Source organism: Tamandua tetradactyla, chromosome 3 (assembly GCF_023851605.1).
Source record: "Tamandua tetradactyla isolate mTamTet1 chromosome 3, mTamTet1.pri, whole genome shotgun sequence".
NCBI lineage: Eukaryota > Metazoa > Chordata > Mammalia > Pilosa > Myrmecophagidae > Tamandua > Tamandua tetradactyla.
In genome coordinates this window covers 62911930-62933029 of record NC_135329.1, presented here as the reverse complement: position 1 = coordinate 62933029, position 21100 = coordinate 62911930, and the positions used below count along the sequence as shown (strand labels likewise).

The following is a 21100-nucleotide window of genomic DNA, read 5'->3' as shown; positions in this document are numbered from 1 at the left end:
ATAAAATAAACCATTTAGACCATATTCACCCTTATTCCTTCAGGATAAATCACTCCCAGTTTGGGAAAGAATGTTTTTAAAAGCACATCTGATTTTTAACTAAATTTTTGAAGAAAAGTGAAACTTGCTGCTCCCAATTGTTGTTTGTGTGGATGGACAATAATAATTTTGTCAAATAAAAGATGGAAAGAAATATAAGATAGAGAAGAATGAGAATAATATAAAAGATGAAATATAATCATGAGTTGACATTTTATACAGCAGTTACTTATATCATAGAGGTTGTAGTCACCACGTGTAGACCCAAGGATGCAGCCTACAAAAATCAGAACACCATCATGCATAGTGAAGGGCATAATGCAATGTCCCATAAGCAATCCCCTGCAAAGTTACATACAATAGAGGTAAGTACTTTACCAACATGAGAAATCCACCCTATTTCCACATTCAGTTTATTATTCATACATTATCATTTCCATGCCTTGTTATTCTCTCATGTATTTCCCAAATGAATCCACACACAGAGGACAGAGAAGAGGGTCCCAATCCATGGTGAGTGATGGTGTCCCCTAGTATTTCTCACAGCCACAGCCTCTGTCACAACCTGAAAACAAGCTGAAAGGCATGAGTCCTGGAAGACTGACAACAGAAACACATAATCCATTGTAGGGGTGCAGAAGGAGCATTGAGAGATGTAATAACAAAGACCCTGGAGGAGGAAAATGGATTAGCAGAAAAAAATACCTCTAGAGCAAGGAAGAAGCTAATGGTTTCAATATATTAGGGCTCATATTTGAAATCCACTAAACCACACATATTACTGAGCCTGAAGGAGCTTCTCTTGACTCTTTGCTGAATCCCAAAGAGTGTCCTAATCAGGGAATCCTGTTAAGTTCTCTGCATTAATATTTATTGGAGAGGCGTCACCAGGCTGCCTAGAGCTCCCTCAGCACACTCGAGGTGAACACTGGCAGTCATTTCTGCCTCCATAAGTAACAGTCTGCTCTGTGTGCATTTGAGTGCATTTTCTCTTATTAAAGTAATCTTCTCTAATTCAGTCACTTCCTCTGATTATGTTTCCTTAGTGAATTGTAAAGTGGAGAAGAATCCTATAGAACTTCCAAGAAACCAGGCTTTTGCCTCCAAACTGCAATTCCCTCTGGATTTCTGTAGTGTGTTGATTGGGTCCCAAGTAGCCTTTTGCAGCTGAATCCTGTACTTGAAATCCACAGGAGAAGTTTGTGTCTGGGTGTTTCCTTGGTGTGTGTTTCTTGCTCAGTTGTACATGGCCATGTGCTTGGATTGTAGGCTAGCCAAGTTCAGATACACGATGTTCTTGGCATGGTACCTGGACATGGTGAATTGATTCCAGAACTCACAATATAGATTGTTCTATTATCAGGGTTGATTTGTCAGACCTAGGCCATTTTCTTTCTGTGAGCCTGGTAGATCCAGCTCATGAAGCAGCAACTGAGTTTAAATGCAGAAACTACAAATGAATGTCATGGAACCCTCTGGCTGTTCCTAGCTTCAACCAGACTAAGCCGGTAGTACTTCATAAGGAACACCTACAGAAACTAAACATTGTGTTCATGAAAACTACCATTCGTATGTGCTCCTTCTATTAATTGTATTTTCTCACATACCCAACTGCACCTCTCTGTAGAAAATAAGACAAGGGAAATCAAAAGGAAAACACAACTCAGCCCAAATCCACAGTGAACTGCCTTCACTTAGTCCCAGGAACTGAATGGGAATAATTAGGAAACCAAGTTTTGGAAGACCTCTCTAATTCCACAGAAATTAGATTGGGCTCCATTTTCTCAGCAGAAAGAAAGGCACTGTTCATATTTTTCCCTCTCCAATGCACATTTTTTGGAGAAAACAGATGATGATTCAGCAGTTCACATCAGATTCTGAGATTTAACCTGGAGGGCAGAGGTATGATGTTCTTGTGGGAAGCCTCCTGTTTAAACAGGAAATGTCTAGGGCATCTTCAGGCTCTGGTTAAGAATCTTAAGAAGGAAGACTGTCGCCTCCCCAAGGAAGGCCCATTAATTATCAAGAACCCATAATCATGAAAATTTAGTTCAAAGATTCTATCATTCTATAGAGTGAGAGCCATGGAGTTTGCCAGGAATCATTCATTCCACAACTATCCTCTGCATCTGCTACTGGGCTTGGCCCTGCATTCAGCGGGACATAATGCCCCTCGTAGCTGATCCCCTTTCTTCCTACCTGAATGGGAAGGTGAGCTCAGATTATGTGAAAATCAACTCTGAATTCAGAAGAATCCCTCACTTCAACTCTACATGAGTGGTATGTGCAGCAGGATCTGTCCTCCCTTGTCATAAACATATTCCTTTTAGAGCTCAACCTCATTCATTATCCTGACATTCCAACTAATCCCAAATAGTGAATGTTAAGAGAGCACATATTGTACATAGGGAGGTACACATTGAGGACCTTCATGAAATTCAATGTGTACTGTACCTGTCAATTTTTTAAAAATTGCATTAATCCCCTCAAATTTCATAAAGATATTGTCTTTTGCTTTTTCTTGTATTTTAATATCCATATCTCAAAATTACCAAAAATTTCTCCTTAGTCAACATTTGAATGAATGAGCACAATTTTCTGACCACATCTTAGTGCCTGGAGGTCTCCAACAGAAGTTCAGATGGGGGAGTCTGGGAGAAACTTGGAGTGTTATGAAATTCTTCCAGGCACCCCCTCTGTTTGAGCTCTGACAGAGTCCCTGCAGAGCATGGGCAGGTGCTGTTGTGAGATGAAAAATCATGCCAGGTGCATGAGTTGAAAGAGATTTATTGGGGCTTGTGAAGAGGAGAGATTCTCCAGTGCCGGCTGTCTAGACATTCAGGGTCCCATTAGTAATAGGGGGAATACAAAGAGTAATATATGATTTTGGAACAATGATATCCCATATGTATGAGGACAACAGGTCTCTTTTATACTCATTAAAGGAACCTAAAATTGGAAGTTTGGCTATCATTAGTGTTTATAACTTTGATTCCTGCAATGCAGTATTTACATTCATGATAACGTTCTTCCCTGTCCTTGAGATTGTTTTTCTTGTTTGATTTTAGGTATTTGCTACAGCACACATGTTATGAGGCATTTAGGAGGGGCTAAGTGCTTTGACTGCCACATTCTGGATTCATCTACAAGAGCTCATTCATGGGCTACTTACAACAAGGTCCTTGGGTGGGTGGAGGGTGTCAGGAATGATGCAGTTAAGACACACAAGAAAGAGTCTGTGAAATGTTGATTCATCCACTCAAGAGATAAGCCCCACAACATACTGTGTTTGAAAAGTAGTCTAAGAGCTGAGGACACAGCCATGTATTACTGAGTGAAACACAGTAAAGGTACACAAAGCTTCACTGTGAGTGGTCTCCAATGCACTTACATACTCCCATGGCTCTTGGATCATATGTACACAGAGGCAGGGGATGGGATATTAATAATCTGGAGTCTTCTCTAAGGGAGTGAGTATCCCCTTTTCTCCTTGTACACAGTCTTTCTCACCAGTGATTAGTATCTCTGAGGACCCCTGGAGAAATCAGGAACTGAGAGCAATGTGAGATGCTCCATTGCCTACAGACTCTGAAACCAGACAGGTCTGAACATAATTGCAGATATTAACCAGCTACGACAGCCATCCTGACCATAACTGTAGCTCAGCCATTCTTGGACATGATACCCACCAATGACAGTTCCAGCTGTCATCTACAACCAAGAACCTGAATGCTCAGGACCATAATATGTGGTATGTTTGTACCATAAATATGTACATTGCAGGGATGATCTTAAGAACCCAGGATGACCAAACTGAAGCACCGGGCTCACAGCAGTATTGAGCCCAGTTTCTAGGACAGAAGCAGCTTCAGGGAGCTCAGTAATCCTGAGTCCAGGGGACAGGACCAGGACAGGCCAGGGGGAGATCAAGAAGAAGCAGCCCAGATACAAAGAAGAGGGATCAGTTGAGGGTGCTTCAGAACACAGTGCATAGGTACATGATCAGGGGAAATTCAGGGGAGCTCAACACCACAGAATCCAGGTACCAGTGTGAGGGCTTTTGCAGAGGTAGAATAAGTGAGCTTCCTTTCAGAATTTGGGGATTCTTCTTATGACTTCACTTTCATCAGAATTCAATAAACCTTGTCTTGCCTGTATTACTTCCCTTTATATATAGGATAAGTTAAATTTCATCATTGCAACTATATTTGAGTAAATTTTTGATAAATAAAACTATAAAATTAGGTGAAACAAATAATATACATGCAAGTCCACCAAAGTGCATCAATGAAAGCAAATTCCAAGCGCATACTCAATGCACTGAAAGTGGCAATGTAGCCATATGTCACCTATAAGGAATTCACGTTGACCATCAACATTTCCTCAAAGGTAAAAATTCATTCCACATGTGACTTCATTTTCCTGTCTGCATCTTCTTGATGCAAAGGTTTGAAGAATGCTTCTTGCACCATGTACTTATGTTTTAACAAGAATTATGATGTTTTCCTTAAATCTGAAATAGTGCTATAAACTTTTGTGACTTTATGGTCGAGGCCAAATCATTTGGGATCATGCTACTGCCTCACAAAAATGGATATAGGTGACAGATGAATTTCTTACCAGATCTATTGTTCAAACTTTAACAAATACTATTGCATATCCAGATTTTATTATGTTTTTTCAAGGTGTTTTCCTGATATGAAAAGTTAAAAATTAGTATTCAGAGAAGAGTTTATAAGAACCTGTCTCTATTCATCAGAATAAATAGAGAAGTGATTTTGATCTGCCTGAGCTGACACATGTGACATAAAAGACACAGGATCATGGCAAGTAGTGTTTGACAATCATTGTGGCGTGTTATGAGGATGCACACAAGTCTTTTTGACTCCAATGGAAGCTTGCACTACTAATATTGTATTGAAAATATCTGACTGCACTGGAATATTAATAAATTTTAATATGTGAATTGAAAACTAAGGAATTACATCAACAAAGTAGGAAAGGTAACATCAAACCCTCTTCTCTCCACTGATACTTCAAAAATCAACCAGAATCTATAATAGCTAACATGGTCAGGGAATTCAGACATATTATTTAGTCCACATATTTGGAATATATTTGTATAATACACACACAAAAATAATTAATATGATTCCTTGGAGTAGTTGTACAAGGTCCATATTTGCAGAGCCATTCTCGATCCTAGGACCCATATTATTGCTCATTCAATTCATTTCATGTTTGAATGTAAAGGAACAAGGGTTGCAGTGGGGAAACACCAGGAAGAGGACTGTGCCCTCCCAGGGTGCAGTCAGCATCTTCCTCACCTTTTGTTTCAAAGAAAAGGACTTCCCCTCATCTCCTCTCATTTTACTGAGACTTACCTTCCAAATGCAAATCACTGTGTTGCCAACAGATGAAACCACAGCACACATTAACTTAAATTCAGGTTCTACTCAGTCTGGAAAAGATTTGCTCACCATCAGGACCTCAACCAGAAGAACATGGAAGCCTTGTGGCTCTTCCTCCTTTTGGTGGCAGCTCCCAAATGTGCGTGTCTCAGCGAATAAGACATAAATGTAATAGGGTGATGGATCTGAGCACAGAATTCACTGTGGTTTTTCTTGTTCCCAGGTGTCCTCTCTGAGGCACAGTTGTGGAAGTCAGGACCTGGACTGGTGAAGCCATTGCAGACCCTGTCCCTCATCTGCACTGTTTCTGGATTCTCTTTAACTGACAATACTGTGAGCTGGATCCGCCAGACTCCAGGAAAGGGGCTGGAGTGGGTTGGCTGGATAAAAAGTACTGGAAGTACAAACTATAACCCAACTCTTAAGTCCCGACTCAGCATCACCAGGGACACCTCCAAGAATGAAGGTTATTTAAAGCTGAACAGCCTGCTAACTGAGGACACAGGCACCTATTAATGTTCAAGAGACATAGCTAGAGGAAGTCAGGGTGAGCCCAGACACAAACCTTCCCTGCAGTTGTAGGAGGAGCAGGGTTGCAGGAAATGCTTGCAACCAGTAGAGGGCCAGCTGTGCCTGCTTTTGAGTCAATGCTGGTCTTCTCATGTATTTCTGCCTCCTGTTTTCTCTCTGAGATACTCTGACAATGCTGAGTTTTTGTTCTGTTTTCTATTTCAGAACCACCTTCTGCAGTTTAATCCTATTATTATGCAGTGATGAGAGGGGAGGTGGTTTTGGACATACATTCCATGGTGGAAAATGTCTCCTATCGCTTTCTATTGGAAACACAATGTAAAGCTTGGTTATAGAAGCAAAGGAAGATATTTTGTCAACTTTACACCAAGTACTCTTTTCAGCAGAAGAGGTAGTCTTTTTTTAAAAAAGCAAAATTCCATACAGAAGATGAAAAGAATAATAACTGATATAAAACCATCAGGACATATTTGAAATGCAAAATTACAGAATTATTATAATTGGTAATGAGATGATGGCATTCCTGAAAACATGGCATAGATAACAATCATTTCAGGAGCATTTTGAATTACTGTGTTTAAAAAATTAGAAAACTTTCATGAAACAGAAACACAGTGAGGAATACAGACAATTATGAAATGGAATAAAAAAGTACTATAATCTTAATAGATGTATAGCAAATGAAGAGATTGAATTAGTAATCATAAATACCCATGAATAAAAGCCAAAGTGAAAATACAATTACAGCACCATTATACTTTTCATTCAAATTAGAATGCTCCACAATCCTTTCAAATGTGGGAACATTTTTTCCACCAAAACAGAAGACAAAGAACATTTCTCCACTCATCATAGGAGGCCACCAATTAGCTGAATTCAATGCTGGAAAGAGTCATCAGAAAAAAATAAAATGACATACCAATACCTCTTCTGAGTATGGAAACAAATTCCTAGACCAAACACTAAATTGAAAAATAGAGCAAAATATAGCAATAATCAGATGTAAAAAATTGTCATTCATCCTAGATATGTTAGGATGAATTCAATGCATTAATTAAATCAGTATAATCCCTGAAATCAATAATATAATAAGTAAAATTGCATGCATCTGAACAGCAATGAGGGGACCCATAGCAGGTGCAGAAAGGGACTGAGAAGAAATTCTGGGCCTTGTCTTGGATGTCCAGATATTTCACCATTGACTCTTTTCTAAGAATGTCCATGCTTACCCCAGAATCAAAGTAGAGGTTTTTATTTATGTGTTATTTTAACTATTATTCTTTGTGTGTATATAAATATATGTGTATCTATATATATATATATATATGTGCATGTGCACATAATTTTGGCAGAACAATTTTTGTACAAGTCATAAATTTAGATGCTTTCTATGGTATGGTGCAGTTATGCAGCATACAGCATGCAAGTTTTCAGTGCATAAGTTGGAAGAGGATTGAGGCCAAAAATAGAAGACTCATAACATTTGGTTATTTTTCATTTTCCAAAGAGCAGCACTGATTCCACTTACATTTAATTATCTTTCTTTCATTTTAATTATTTTTGGATGTATTAATCAATCATTTATTTGTTTCCTTTTACTTATAGTTTTCTTGTATTTTCATATAATAATGTGTCAGGCTCCACACATTTAGTTTTCTGTGAAGCTGGCAGGGTGATCAGGAAGAAAAAAGTCACACTCCCAATCCTGCCTGAGCAATCAAAGGTTTCTGCAGAAATGGCTGATGTGACATCCTCTCATGGAGATGAGTTCCTTTCAGACATGTGCTTGGACCGCATGTTCCAGGCCATCCTTGGAATCTGAGGTCATTGCATCTTCCTCCACCCCACCTGGCACCTATGGCTGGGAAATAACTCTCACTTTGGTGCAGCATGGCTTAAGGAATGACAGTTCCTGACCTCGTGAGTCTCCAGGTGCCCCTACTGGGATCCATTCCAGGGATGAGGATGCCTAATCTGAACATGAACGTCACCTGTGAGAAAACTGGCTCCTTGCCCTTTGAACGTTCTGAGTTCCAGTTTCCTGCAGCAAGGCTGGTATATGGAGGCAGGATCAACCCTGTGGGAACATCATCAAGAGAACAACTATTAAGTCTCATGTGACAGCCTGACTGGGCATCCTGTAGAGCTCATTGCAATAACATATGAGCCACTGAGACCTGAGAACAAAAGCATGCACACTGCTTTGCTGTGAAACACCAGAAGCCCTCGGGTAGGGCAGGAGACACGAAGATCCCCCTGCTGGGAAGCCCAGAATAAGTGGGCAAAGGGGTCTATCCTGTCCCTGGGGCCCAGGGACAAGGTGCTACAGAGGGAAGATGAGGAGGTTCCTGATTGAGCCTCTCTGTTTCCTCCCACCAGGAAGACAGAGATCCATGGAACACTCTCCTGTGCTTGCTGTTCTGATTTTCTTATTTTTCTCAGAGCAACCACACAGGGTGTAGTCATGTTTCCTTTGACTTTCACAGGAAATCCAGACAGAGGCAGATGTGGCCTGGATTATTTTTTAAGGGAAATTTTGCTGGATGTAGAATTCTTGGTTGGCAGTTTTTCTCTTTTAGAATGTTAAATATATCATACTGCTGACTTCTTGCCTCGTGGTTTCTGTTCAGAGAGAAACATAGTCTTATTGAGCTTTTTGTTTATTCAATGGATTGCTTTTTTCTTGCTCCTTTCAAAATTCTCTATTTCTCTTTGACATTTGATAATCTGAGCAGTAAATGTCTTGGTATATGTCTATTTGGACCTGTTTTGTTTAAAGTGTGCTGCAATTCTTGGATCTTTAATTTTATGACTTTCAAAAGAAATGGGTAATTTTCAGTGACTATTTTCTCCTTTATTCTTTCCACTCTTTTTAGGCTCATTTATCATTCTTGTACACATCACATATGTATTACTGTGCTTCATTTTGATGTTCAGTTCCCTGAAACCCTGCTCATATTTTTGCATTCTTTTCCCTATATTTTCTATTGTGTGTTACATTTCAGATTTCCGGTCATCTTGTTCCCTAATCCTTTATTCTGCTTCTTCAAATCTATTATTGTAGGTTTCTTTATTTTTCATCTCTTCCCCTGGTCCTTTCATTTCCCAAAGTATTGTGATTTGTTTATTCAAAATTCAAGTTCTTCTTTTTATTCACCAATGTTTTCTTTATATCTTCCATCAACTCTCAGATTTGATTTTGATGAGCTTTTCCATGTCTGATCGAACATCCTGAATTGGAAGTTTCAACACTGTATCTCAGTTGAAGTGTTGGTTTTTCCTTTGACTGGGCCATGTCTTCAATTTTCCTAGGATGTCTTGTTACTTTTTGCTGACATCTAGACATTTGAGTTTCTTAATTAGTTTACTCAGGTGGTTTTTTTCACTCTTTTATCTATGATGTTCTTGCTGGGTGGCTTTGTTCTCTACCTGTCAATTAACCTTCAGCTCAACTTATTCTCAACCTGTGGCACATAGATTCTGTCTGATTGGTCAGAATTTTTCATTTCATGTTTTCTTATTTCTTGCCCTGACTATACAGAGCCTTTTTTTAATTGAGGAAGGCCTTTTCAGTTATAATAACCCTACCCAGACTTTCCTTGACCACCTATTCCCATGTTTTAGGAGGAAAGAGTGGCCAGCATCAGTTTTCCATGACAGTCAGACCAAGTAGAAAGGAAAAGTTTCCTGTAAAGCCTCTAGACACTGTGTTTTCCTATCCTGCCCAGCATGTTGCACTTATCTTCCTTCAGCTTCCTATCAGTATAAAGAGATAGGAAAAGCACAGATTCTCCCTGTAAAGGGCATTTTAGTAGACTCTCCCTGTACAGGGCATGGTTGAGACAGAGGTCAGGTTGTAAAATGGCTTTAATTGCTTCAGTTTCCCAATCTCTTGTGTCTAAATACCTTGAAGGAAGGATTCCATGTGATCTTGGCCCCACCCTTTTTTGTGGAAAATACACCATTTAGCGAAAAAACTCCTGTAACCTGACAATTTACTTTGACTCTCAGAAAGCTTAATTCTGCCCTTGACTGGGGTAGTGCTAGAGCCTGAGAGTGCTTTCAGTTGTATCTAATGAGCTGTTACTGAGTAGAAAACAAAAAAACAAAAAGCCATTTCAGAGCCAACACCTACTCCTTGGGTTTGTATATCAAAAGCTTCAATTTGTGTGTGGTTCTATGTATATCCAGGGTCTATGGCCCTCTTTTACATTTATTTTCTTGTCAGTCCTGCCGCCCCTCTTTCATGCCAGTATCTTTAATGCTTATTCCAGATTTATCTGTACTGGGAGCCTATTTTCAATGATCAGAATTTGTTAATTCCACAATTGAAGCTTAGTTGGGCTCTGAACTTGCTGCTAGTAGAGCCTGTTTCCTTTCTCACTGGAGAACTATCCTGCTGTGCCCATGGTGTTAGGGCACTGGCCTGGGACATACAGTTCTCCATGTGCTTCCAGTCATTCCATCTGGTCCAGATTGGTGTACACTGTGTGTCCAGCCTATTCTTTCTGTTCCAGGTATTTACTAGCTGTCCTGGAGGATGAACAAATTTCCATGTATCACTAGGTCATAATCTCGCCCCACCTCTTCAATGCATCACTTCAGGGAAAGGTGGTGAACTACATTCCCACTGTAACAGGTGCTGTCTGTGTATCCAAGTCCATCATCCAATGGATGGTAGATTTATTCTCTGCAGTAACTTCTGGTTGTGATGGAGAATCAAGTAGGCACAATTGGGCATGTTGTCCTGTGAAGGCATCAAACTTCCTAGGTCTGACACAGAAAATTTAATTGGGAAATGAAATTTAAAAAAACCTTCATTAGTGAAAAATCTCATATAGTCCATCAGTGTATGTCCACTGTGAAATTAATAAGGAAATCACAGGGGCATGTAACCACCGAGTATGAGGACATCCACAGAAATCTCTTGGTTTCTAGACAAGTGCCAATAATCCTGGAGAAATCACACTAAAGTGCATAAGTTCACACCAGTTTCTAAGAGTTAACCTGGAGGACAGAGGTTTGATTTGCTTGTGGGAACCCAATCTATAAACAGGGAATCCTATGGTGCTGCCAATATCTGTTTAAGAATCTTAAGAAGGATGAATGACTTGCTCCATTGGGAAGGTCCTCTGTTTGCCAAGAACCCAGAATTATGTAATGTTATGTCAAAAAATTATCATTGCACAGAGGTGAAGGCTCTGGCCATGTGAAAATAAACTCTGAAATCAGGAGAATCCTTCAAGATGGATATGCCCAACATGAGCTTTTTCATCTTTCTCATAAATATTTTTCCTGAAGACCTCATCCTCATGCATTATCTTGACATTCCAACTAAACCCACATGGATAATATTGAGACAGCACACATTGTACATAGGGGAGCTTATGCAGCATCATGACATTCCACACAGCATTATTTCTGATCAAAGAAGTACTTCATCATAGGTGAAGTGTGAGAATGAACACATGTTCATGGGATTTTCACATCTTACCATGTTCCTCATCTTCCAGAGGCAGGTAAAATGATAGAATGGTGTTCACTCCCTATCAGTCTTTGAGAACTGCAGATCATGGGACACTTCTGAAGGAGTTTATCTCCTCCATAATGGACAATAACTGGACATTATCAGAAAAGTGGATGAGAATTCTCCAGGCAGCCTTTGTGTAGAATTTATGTTCTGTGAGAGAAAAATCATTATTTATAACTGAAAAGATCATCATTTATTTGGTTGGCTCCCATACTCACCACAAATATTGGCAGATTCTCCAAACATGTCAGAATTCCTGGACTCCAGCAGTGAAAGTATTTTATGATAGCACCAACTTGCTCAGCACATCCTTCAATCTCAGGATGCATAGTTTTTGAATCCTGCATCCTTGAGGAAATGGTACACTAAACTTGAAAGATTTTAATTAATCAGCTGTCTTTGTAAGCTACATAGAGCAGGAAAACCACCTCAGTGCCTATTAAAGTGCATATGCATATAAATGGCATTTTCATGCTGCCTTTGAAGATGCAGAATTCCCAAATCTCTTCTCCTCAGACTTTGCAATTAATTTGACATTTTTGACATACATGTAATTTTATATATACTGCATCTGTCAATCATAAAATTGGCATTGATGATCCTTCAAATTTCTTAAAGGTATACTCCTGTCTCTACTTGTATTGCAATGTACATATCTCATAAATACCAAACAAATGTTCCTCTTTAGAAAACACTCCATTTATTGCACACAATTTTTTGATCAGATGTCTTGTGCCTGGAGTTATCAAGTGTCATGTGCAGATGGTGGAGTCTGGGGGAGACTTAGTACTGGTTGAAGGTCACTGAAATTCTCTTGGGCATCCACTCCATTTGAGCCCAGATTGAGTTCATGAAGAACAAAGGTTGGTGCTGTTGTGAGACCAAAAATTAAACCAGAAACACAAGTAGACATCAATTTTCTGGGGCTTTTGAACAGCAGAGATTCTCCAGTTGTGGCTATTCCAGATGTTCAGGGCCCTCCCAACAACAGGGTCAGCACAAAGAGTACAATATGATTTTAGAACAACATTCCATATGTATGAGGACATCGGGACTCTTGAATAATAATTCAAAGGGCCTAAAGCCTAATGTTTTTCTATGATTAGTGTTTATGACTATGCTGCAATCAATGTGATATTGATGTTCATGGTTACATTCTTCTCACTCCTGGGAGAGGCTTTATTTCCTGACCTTATGCCTTTGGCAATAGTACATTTGTTATGGACCATTTAGGAGGGACATAGAACTTAGCATGTCAGGTTCTGGTTGCATTTCAGTAGCTACTTGATGGGCTGTTTACAACAGGGTCATGGGGGTAGAGTTTGGAATGATGTATTTAAGACACATTACAAAGACTCTGTGAAAGGCTCATTAGATATGCCTGAAATGAACAGCATGAGAGATGAGGACACGGCCATGTATTACTGAGTGAGACACTGTGAAAGGATTCAAAACTCCCAACAGAGTGGCCTTCAGAGGGTTTTTACAGTCTCTAAATTCCTGGATCTTGGGAAAACTGAACCAGGGGAGGGGAGGGTAATCATCTGGTGTCATCTCCAATGGACTGTGTATCCCTTCTCTCCCAGTACATGGTTGTTCATGCCAGTGGTCAGTGTCTCTGAGGATGCCTGGAGAGTTCAGCAGCTGAGAGGAGAGTAAGCAGCTCTTTTGCCTACAGGCTTTGTTTGAAACCAGAGGAGCCTGACATGGGACTGCAGGTCCTGGCCAGCCCGTACAGCTATACTGACCACAACTGTGGCTCAGCCATCCATGGCCATGATATCCACCAAGGACAATTTCAGCAGCCACCTACAACCAAAAACCTCAAGAACTAAATATATCCTATGTGGGACTCATATTGCAGGGATGAAAGTAGGATCTGAGAATTATGACACTGGATGACCAGGCTCATAGGATCTTTGAGTCAAGGCAGCTGCAGGGAGCTCAGCAACACTGAGTCCTGGGAGCAGGACCAAGGCAGATCAAGGGGAGCTCAGGAACATGCAGCCCAGATACACAGAAGAGGGACATGTGGAGGGAGCTTGGGAACATGGAGCCAAGTTTCAGGATCATGGAAGGTGCATGTGGAGCTCAGGACTCCAGAATCTAGGCACCAGTGTGAGGGCTTTTGTAGCAGAAGCATAAGGGAGCCCCCTTTCAGCATATACGGATTCTTCTCACTTCTCTTTTATCAAGATTCGGTAAAGTTGGTCTTGAGTCTGTTCCCTGGCTTAATATACAGGCTAAGTGAAATTTCATTACAGCCTATATTTGAGTAATCTTCTTCATAAGTAAGAGCTATAAATGATGTGAAACAAAAATATACCCAGAAGTCCAGTGAGGTGCATCAATGTAACTAAATGCCAACCTCCTAGTCAAAGCACCAAACACGGAGATGTGGACATATATCACCCATGAAAAATGCATATTGACATTCAACACAGTGTTCTCAAACTGGCAAAATTTATTACACAAATGGGCTTCATTTTCCTGCCTGCATGTTCTCATAGCACCTACATGCATGGATTTCTGATGTCTCATGTACCAGGTAATTTTCTAGTAATAGGTATTATGATTTTGTACTTAAATCCCAAATAGTGCTTTATACCTTTGGCACTTCAGTGTCCAGACAAAATCATTTGGCTTATGTCGCTACCTCATTAAATTGGAAAAAGTATAAAGCTGAATTTCTTACCATATTTTAAATTTTTTAACAACTATCATTGCATATCAAGGCTTCAAAAGTTGCTTTCAAGTTATTTTCTTGATACAAAAAGGTAGAAAAGAAAATGTAGAGATAAGTCTATTATAACCAAGCAATATTCATGAGAGGAAATAGAAGGTAAGTGGTTTTAACTTGCTCTAGCTGCACACATATCGCATAAAAGATACAGGACAAGGACAAGCAGTATTTGCCAATGGTGTGAGTTATGAGGAAACACACAGGCTGTTGCTGTTGGGTATTATACAACTAATAGACGTGATGAAAATAACTGACCACACTGGCAGCTTACAAAATTGCACACATGAACTAACAACTGAGAAATTACATTGACAAAGTGGATATGGTGGTAGCAAGTCCTCTCCTCTCAACCAATACTCTAAAAATTAAAGAATCCATAATAACTAATATGGTCAAGGAATATATACACATTTTATAGTCCATATACTTGGAATTTATGCATATAAACACACACTATTAAATGTATATAATCCCACAGAGTAGAGGCACAAAGATCATGTTCCCAGAGCCATTCTTGATCCTAGAACCTATTTGATTCCTCACACAACACATTTCCTGTTTGAATGTAAAGGAAACAAGGATTGCAGTGGGGACACACCAGGGAGGAGACTGCTCTCCCAGGGTGCAGCCGGCATCTTCCTCACATTTCACCTCTAAGACAAGGACTTCCCCTCATCTCCTTTCATTTTACTGAGAGTTACCTCCCACATGCGAATTGACTCATGGCCAACAGAGGAAACTGAAGCACACATTTACTTAAATTTAGGTTCACCCACAGTCTGAAAAACATTTCCTTGGCATCATGGATCTCATGCAACAGAATGTAAAAATCTTCTGGGTCTTCCTCCTTCTGGTGGCAGCTCCCACATGTGGGTGTCTCAGCAAAAAAAGACATAAAAGTAATAGGGTGATGGATCTGAGCTCATGATTCATTGTGGTTCTCCTTGTTCCCAGGTGTTCTGTCTGAGGCATAGTTGCAGGAGTCAGGACCTGGAATGGTGAAGCCATCGCAGACTCTGTCCCTCACCTGCACTGCTTCTGGATTCTGTTTAACTGGCTACTATGTGAACTGGATCTGCCAGGCTCCAAGAAAAGGGTTGGAGTGGATTAGGTTAATAGAATATGATGGAAGTACATACTATAACCCAACTCTTCAGTCCCAACTCTGCATCAGCAGGGATGGATCCAAGAATGAATGTTATTTAAAGATGAGCAGCCTGAGAGCCAAGGACATGGGTACCTATTACTGTGCAAGAGACACAGTGAGAGGAAGTCAGAGTGAGCCCGGACACAAACCTCCCCTGAAGTTACAAAAGGGACAGGAGTGTAGGAGGCAATCCCGACCACTAAAGGGCAGGCTGTGCCTGTTTTTATGTCTGGACCTGTCTTGTCATGTATTTCTGCTGGGTGTTTTTTTTTTCCCAGATGCTTCTGACCTGCTTTCCTGCTCAGTTGCCTATTTCAGAACCCCTCTTCTGGAGGCTAAGGCTGTTATTATTCAGTAAGGAGGGGGAGGTGGTTCTGAACATACTTGCCATAGAAGAACCTTTCTCCTCCTATTCTCTATTGGAAATAGAAATTAAAGCTTGATTATAGAGGCAAAGACAGATATATTGACGGTTTTGAACCTAATAGTTATTTTTAGTAAAAAGGTAGTCTTTTTAAATTTTATTTATTTGTTTATTTCCATGGGCAGGCACTGGGAATTGAACCTGGGTTTCCAGCACAGCAGGTGAGAACTCTGCCACTAGCCACCATTGCCTGACTAAAACAACGTCATTTTTAAAAGAAGCAAAATTCATCCTGGAGATGTAAAGAATAATAGTTGAAAAAAATGCACAAACAAACAATCATCTGACATTTGAAATGATGGAATTATCAGAATTATTAGAATTGCTAATTAAAGAATGGCATTCCTGAAACATTACAGAAATAAAAATGATTATCAGGAGCATTTTAAATTATTGTGATACAAAAGTTTGCTAAATTTAGATGAAACAGACAAATTTCAATAACAATAGAGTCTGGTCATTGAGGATATATATGAAATTCAATTTTTACTATATGTGTCAATATTAAAATTTTCATAGATGAGTCTCAATTTTTTAAAAATTATATTCTTATGTCTCTTCTTATATTCTAATGTCCATATCTCACAAATACCAAACCAAAGTTCCTGCTTGGACAACATTCCACTTAATGAACACATTTTCTGACCAGATTTCTTACTGCCTGGAGGTGTCCAATGTCATTTGCAGATGCTGGAGTCTGGGGAATACATAGTATTGCTTGGGGGTTTCTGAAATTCTCCTTAGCATCTCCTCAACTTCAGTCCAGACTGAATTCCTGCAAAACACAGGATTGTGCTGTAGTGAGAACAAAAAACACAACAGGCACAGAAATTGGCATTGGTTTATTGGGGTTTTAGCAGATGAAGTTCCCCAGTGGTGTCTCTTTCAGATGCTTAAGGCTCCACCCACAGTAGAGGGATGTATAAAGAGATTTTAGAACAATGAAATCCCTTATTTATGGGGACATCAGGTCTCTTGCATGATCATTAAAGAGGCCTAAAACCTGATATTTTCTCATGATTAGGGTTTATAACTATGACACAATCACTGTGGCATTTACATTTATTGTTACATCTTTCCCACACATTGGGTATCATTTACTTTCTGGAACTTAGACCTTGGCTAGAGCACATTTGTTATAAACCATTTACGAGGGACCTATTGCTTGGGCTGCAGCAATGGAGAATCACTTTCCATAGCTAATGGGTGGGATACTTAAAGCATGGTTTGATGTGGGTGGTGGGGCAATCTGGATTGATGGAATTAAGATGCAATACACAGATTTTGTCAAAATGTGGTCCATCATCTCAAGGGATAAGGCTTAAAAGATGCTGTGTCTCACATGTGCAGTCTGAAACCTAAGGACACAACTGTTTATTTCTGATTCAGACACTGTGAAGGGACTCAAAGCTCCCCTGCAGAGTGCCCTGCAGAAGACGTGTATGATCCCAAAGTTCCTGGATCATGTGAAGAAAAAAGCATGGTAGGGGATATCTATCATCTTGAGTCTTCTCTAAGGTAGGGTCTTACTGCTTCTCTCCTGGTTTACAGGTTTTGTCAACAGTGCTCAGTGTCTGAGAATTCCTGGAGGGTTCAGCAGCTGAGGGAGAGAGTGAGAAACTCTGCTGCCTACAGACCCAGTGTGTAATTAGAGGAACCTATGAGGGATTGCAAATACTGTCAGCAAATACAGCCATACTGACCACAATTGTAGCTCATCCATCCATGGCCATTATGCCCACAAAGGGCAGTTCTAGGTGCCAAGTACAACCAAAAACCTGAATGTGGAGGACCATAAATATATGCTATGTTAGACTCACATTGCAATGAGGAAAGTAGGAACCAAGGAGTACACCACTGGAGGACCAGGCTCATAGGATCATTGATTCCAGATTCCAGGACAGAGACAGCTTCAGTGACCACAGTAAAACTGAGTTCCTGGACCATGACCAGGGCAGGTCAGGGTGAGCTCAGCAACAAGCAACCCAGATATATGAGTGGCAGGTTGAGGGAGCTTGGGGACAGGCAGACAAGGTATGGGATTGCAGAAGGCTGAGGGAGAGCTCAGACCATAGAACCCAGGGTTGTACTGGACATAGTATAAGGGAGCTTTCTTTCAGCATTTGGGGATTTTTTAGGACTTACCTTTCATTAGGATTTGGTAAAACTGGTCTTGAGTCTGCTCCTTGGCATGATATACAAGCTATGTGAAATTTCATCACTGCGGTATATTTGAGTACTTTTCTTGATTAATGAAAGCTATAAAATTGTGGGAACCATAGAATATATCAAGATGTCCATCAAAGTGCATCAATGTAACCAAATGCTAAACTCTTAGTCAATGAACCAAGCATGAAGTTATGGACATATGTCACCTATAAAAAATGCAACTGATTTTCAGCACAGTGTCCTAAAACTGACAAAATTTGTTCCAAATGTGGGCTTCATTTTCCTCCATGCTTGGACTTTGAATGCCTCATGTACCAAGTACTTACCTTATAACATGCATTATGGTGTTTTCCTTAAATCCCCAAAGTGCTATAAACTTTTGTGACTTTAGTGTCCAGAAGAAGTCATTTGGCATCACATTACTACATCACCAACTTGGAAACAGGCTAAACATTAAAGTCTTACCATATTTATCATTTAATTTTTAACAAATATTATTGCATATCTAGGCCTCCATATGTTGCTTTCAAGGTACTATCATGATATGAAAAGGTAGAAAGAAGTATTCAGAAATGAGTCTATCATAACCTGTCAATTTCCATGAGAAGAAAATAAAGGTAAGTGGTTTTGACCTGCTCCAGTTGCACAGGTGTTATAAGAGTCAGGACCAAGGAAGTTAGTGCTTGACAATCATGGTAGTGAGCTGTGAGGACACGCATGAGTCATTTCTTGCTCCCATGGTGAATAGCTTCAATGAAAATATCTGACAACACTGACAACTTACTAAAATTTCACCCAGGAAGTAACAACTGAGGAATTACATCAGAAAAATGAATAAGGTGGCAGCCAATTACCTTCTCTCCACTGACACTTCAAAAATCAACAACAATCCACAACAGGGAACATGTAATGAATCTACATATCAGTCTATCATCCCTGATCTCTATCTATCTATCATCTATCTATCTATCTATCTATCTATCTATCTATCTATCTATCTATCTATCAATCTAACTTTCTACCATCTATCTATCTATATATGGTTCATATATTTGGAATATACATGAACACACACAATCAAATGTATAAAATCCCTCAGAGTAAGGGCACAGGGATTCAGAGTCATTCTTGATCCTATGACCCATGTGACAAATCATTCAACACATTTGCTGCTTGAAAATAAAGGAAAGGGGGATTGCTGAGGAGGCACATCAGGAAGAAGACTGTGCTCATCCAGGGTGCAGTCAGCCTTCTCCTCACATTGCCCTTCTAATAGAAGGACTTCCCCTCATCACCTTCACTTTACTAACAGAGTTACCTCCCAAATGCAAATCACCATGTGGCCAACAAATGAAACCACAGCACACATTTACTTAAATTCAGGTTCATCCTCATTCAGGGGAATATTTCTTTGGAATCATGGATACTATCCACAAGAACATGAAAGCCTTGTGGCTCTTTCTCTGTCTAGTGACAGCTGCCAAGCGTGAGTGTCTCAGAGATTCACACATAAAGGTAACAGGGGGATGGATGTGAGCACAGGATTCACTGTGGTTCTCCTTGTTCCCAGGTGTCCTGTCCGAGGTGCAGTTGCAAGAGTTGGGACCTGGACTGGTGAAGCCATTGCAGACCCTGTCCCTCACCTGCACTCTTTCTGGAAGCTCTTTTAATAGTTATAACTTGTTCTGGATCCGCCAGACTCCAGTCAAACGCCTGGAGTGGATTGGAGGAATATTGATTGAGGGACACACAAACTATAACCCATCTCTTCAGTCCCGAATCAGCCTCACCAGGGACACTTCCAAGAATGAAGGTTATTTGAAGCTGGGCAGCATGACTACTGAGGATACGGGCACATATTACTGTGCTGCTGGCACAGTGAGAGGAAGTCAGGGGGAACCAAAACAAAAACTTCCCCTGTACTTCCAGCAGGGACAGGGCTGCAGCAGGTGCTCACATCACCAAAAGGCAGCCTGTGTCTTTTCCTGAGCCAATGCCTGTCGTGTCCTGTGATTCTGTGCCCTGTTTTCCCCTGGATGTTTTTATCCTTGCTGAGCTTGTCTTCATTTGCTTCTTTCAGAACCCCTCTCTTCAGGTTAAGGCTGTTATTGCTCGACTAGGAGATAGAAGTTGGTTCTGGACATACTTTCCATGGTAGAACCATATATTCTATAAACCAAATACTGGATTTGGAATATAGAATTGAGTAGATTCTATAATCTACCAAAGCTTGATTATAGAAGCAAAGGAAGATATATAGGCAATTTTGAACCAATTATTACTTTCAATAAAGAGGTAGCCATTTTTAAAATAAGAAAAAGTGCATTTTGGAGTTGAAAAGAATTGTAGCTGAAATTAAAAACTCAGCAGACATTTGAAATGACAGAATTTTCAGTATTATTACAATTGCTAATTAGAGGATGACATTCATAAAAACATGAAAAATAACAATTATCATGATCATTTTGAATAATTGTGAGTCCAAAAATTTGGAAAACTTAGATGAAACAGAAAAATTGCAAAAAATACACAGAATTAAGAAATTGAATCAAAGTGGAATCTATAATCTGAATAAGCATAAAACATATGAAGCAATTGCATCAGTAACCATAAATACCTATGAATAAAAGCTAAGGTGAATATAGATTCAAAATGGCATTCTACTTATCATTTAAAGTTGAGTGTTCCACAATCCTTCTAAATTTGGGAACAAATTTTTCCCCCAAAAATAGAAGAGAGGGAATAGTTACTCTCTTATAGAAGGACCAAAGTTTTCTAAATTCAAAGGAAGAAAATGAAATCAGAATAAAATAAAATAACATACCAATTCCTCTTCTGAATATGGGAACAAAGCCTTAGACCAAATAAAAGATAGAAAAATAGTGATATATCAAAATGTTTAGGTGTATAAAAATGGTATGTATGCTAGGAATGCAAGATTGTATAGTCATGCATCAATTAAATCATATTAATTAATACCTAAAATCAAGAGAATATTTAGTAAAATCACATGATTATCTGAACAGAGATGAGGGTGCCAGGGCATGGGCAAACAGGGGCTGGGAGAGAATTTCTTTGCCTGGCATTGTATTTCTTCTCCTTTCTT

General features: G+C 39.7%; 1 pseudogene; it reads left to right on the top strand.

The window, feature by feature from the left end:
- The first annotated feature begins 19413 nt into the window (after positions 1 to 19413).
- Positions 19414 to 19983, top strand: LOC143675579 (immunoglobulin heavy variable 4-59 pseudogene; annotated as a pseudogene).
- The last annotated feature ends 1117 nt before the right edge of the window (positions 19984 to 21100 follow it).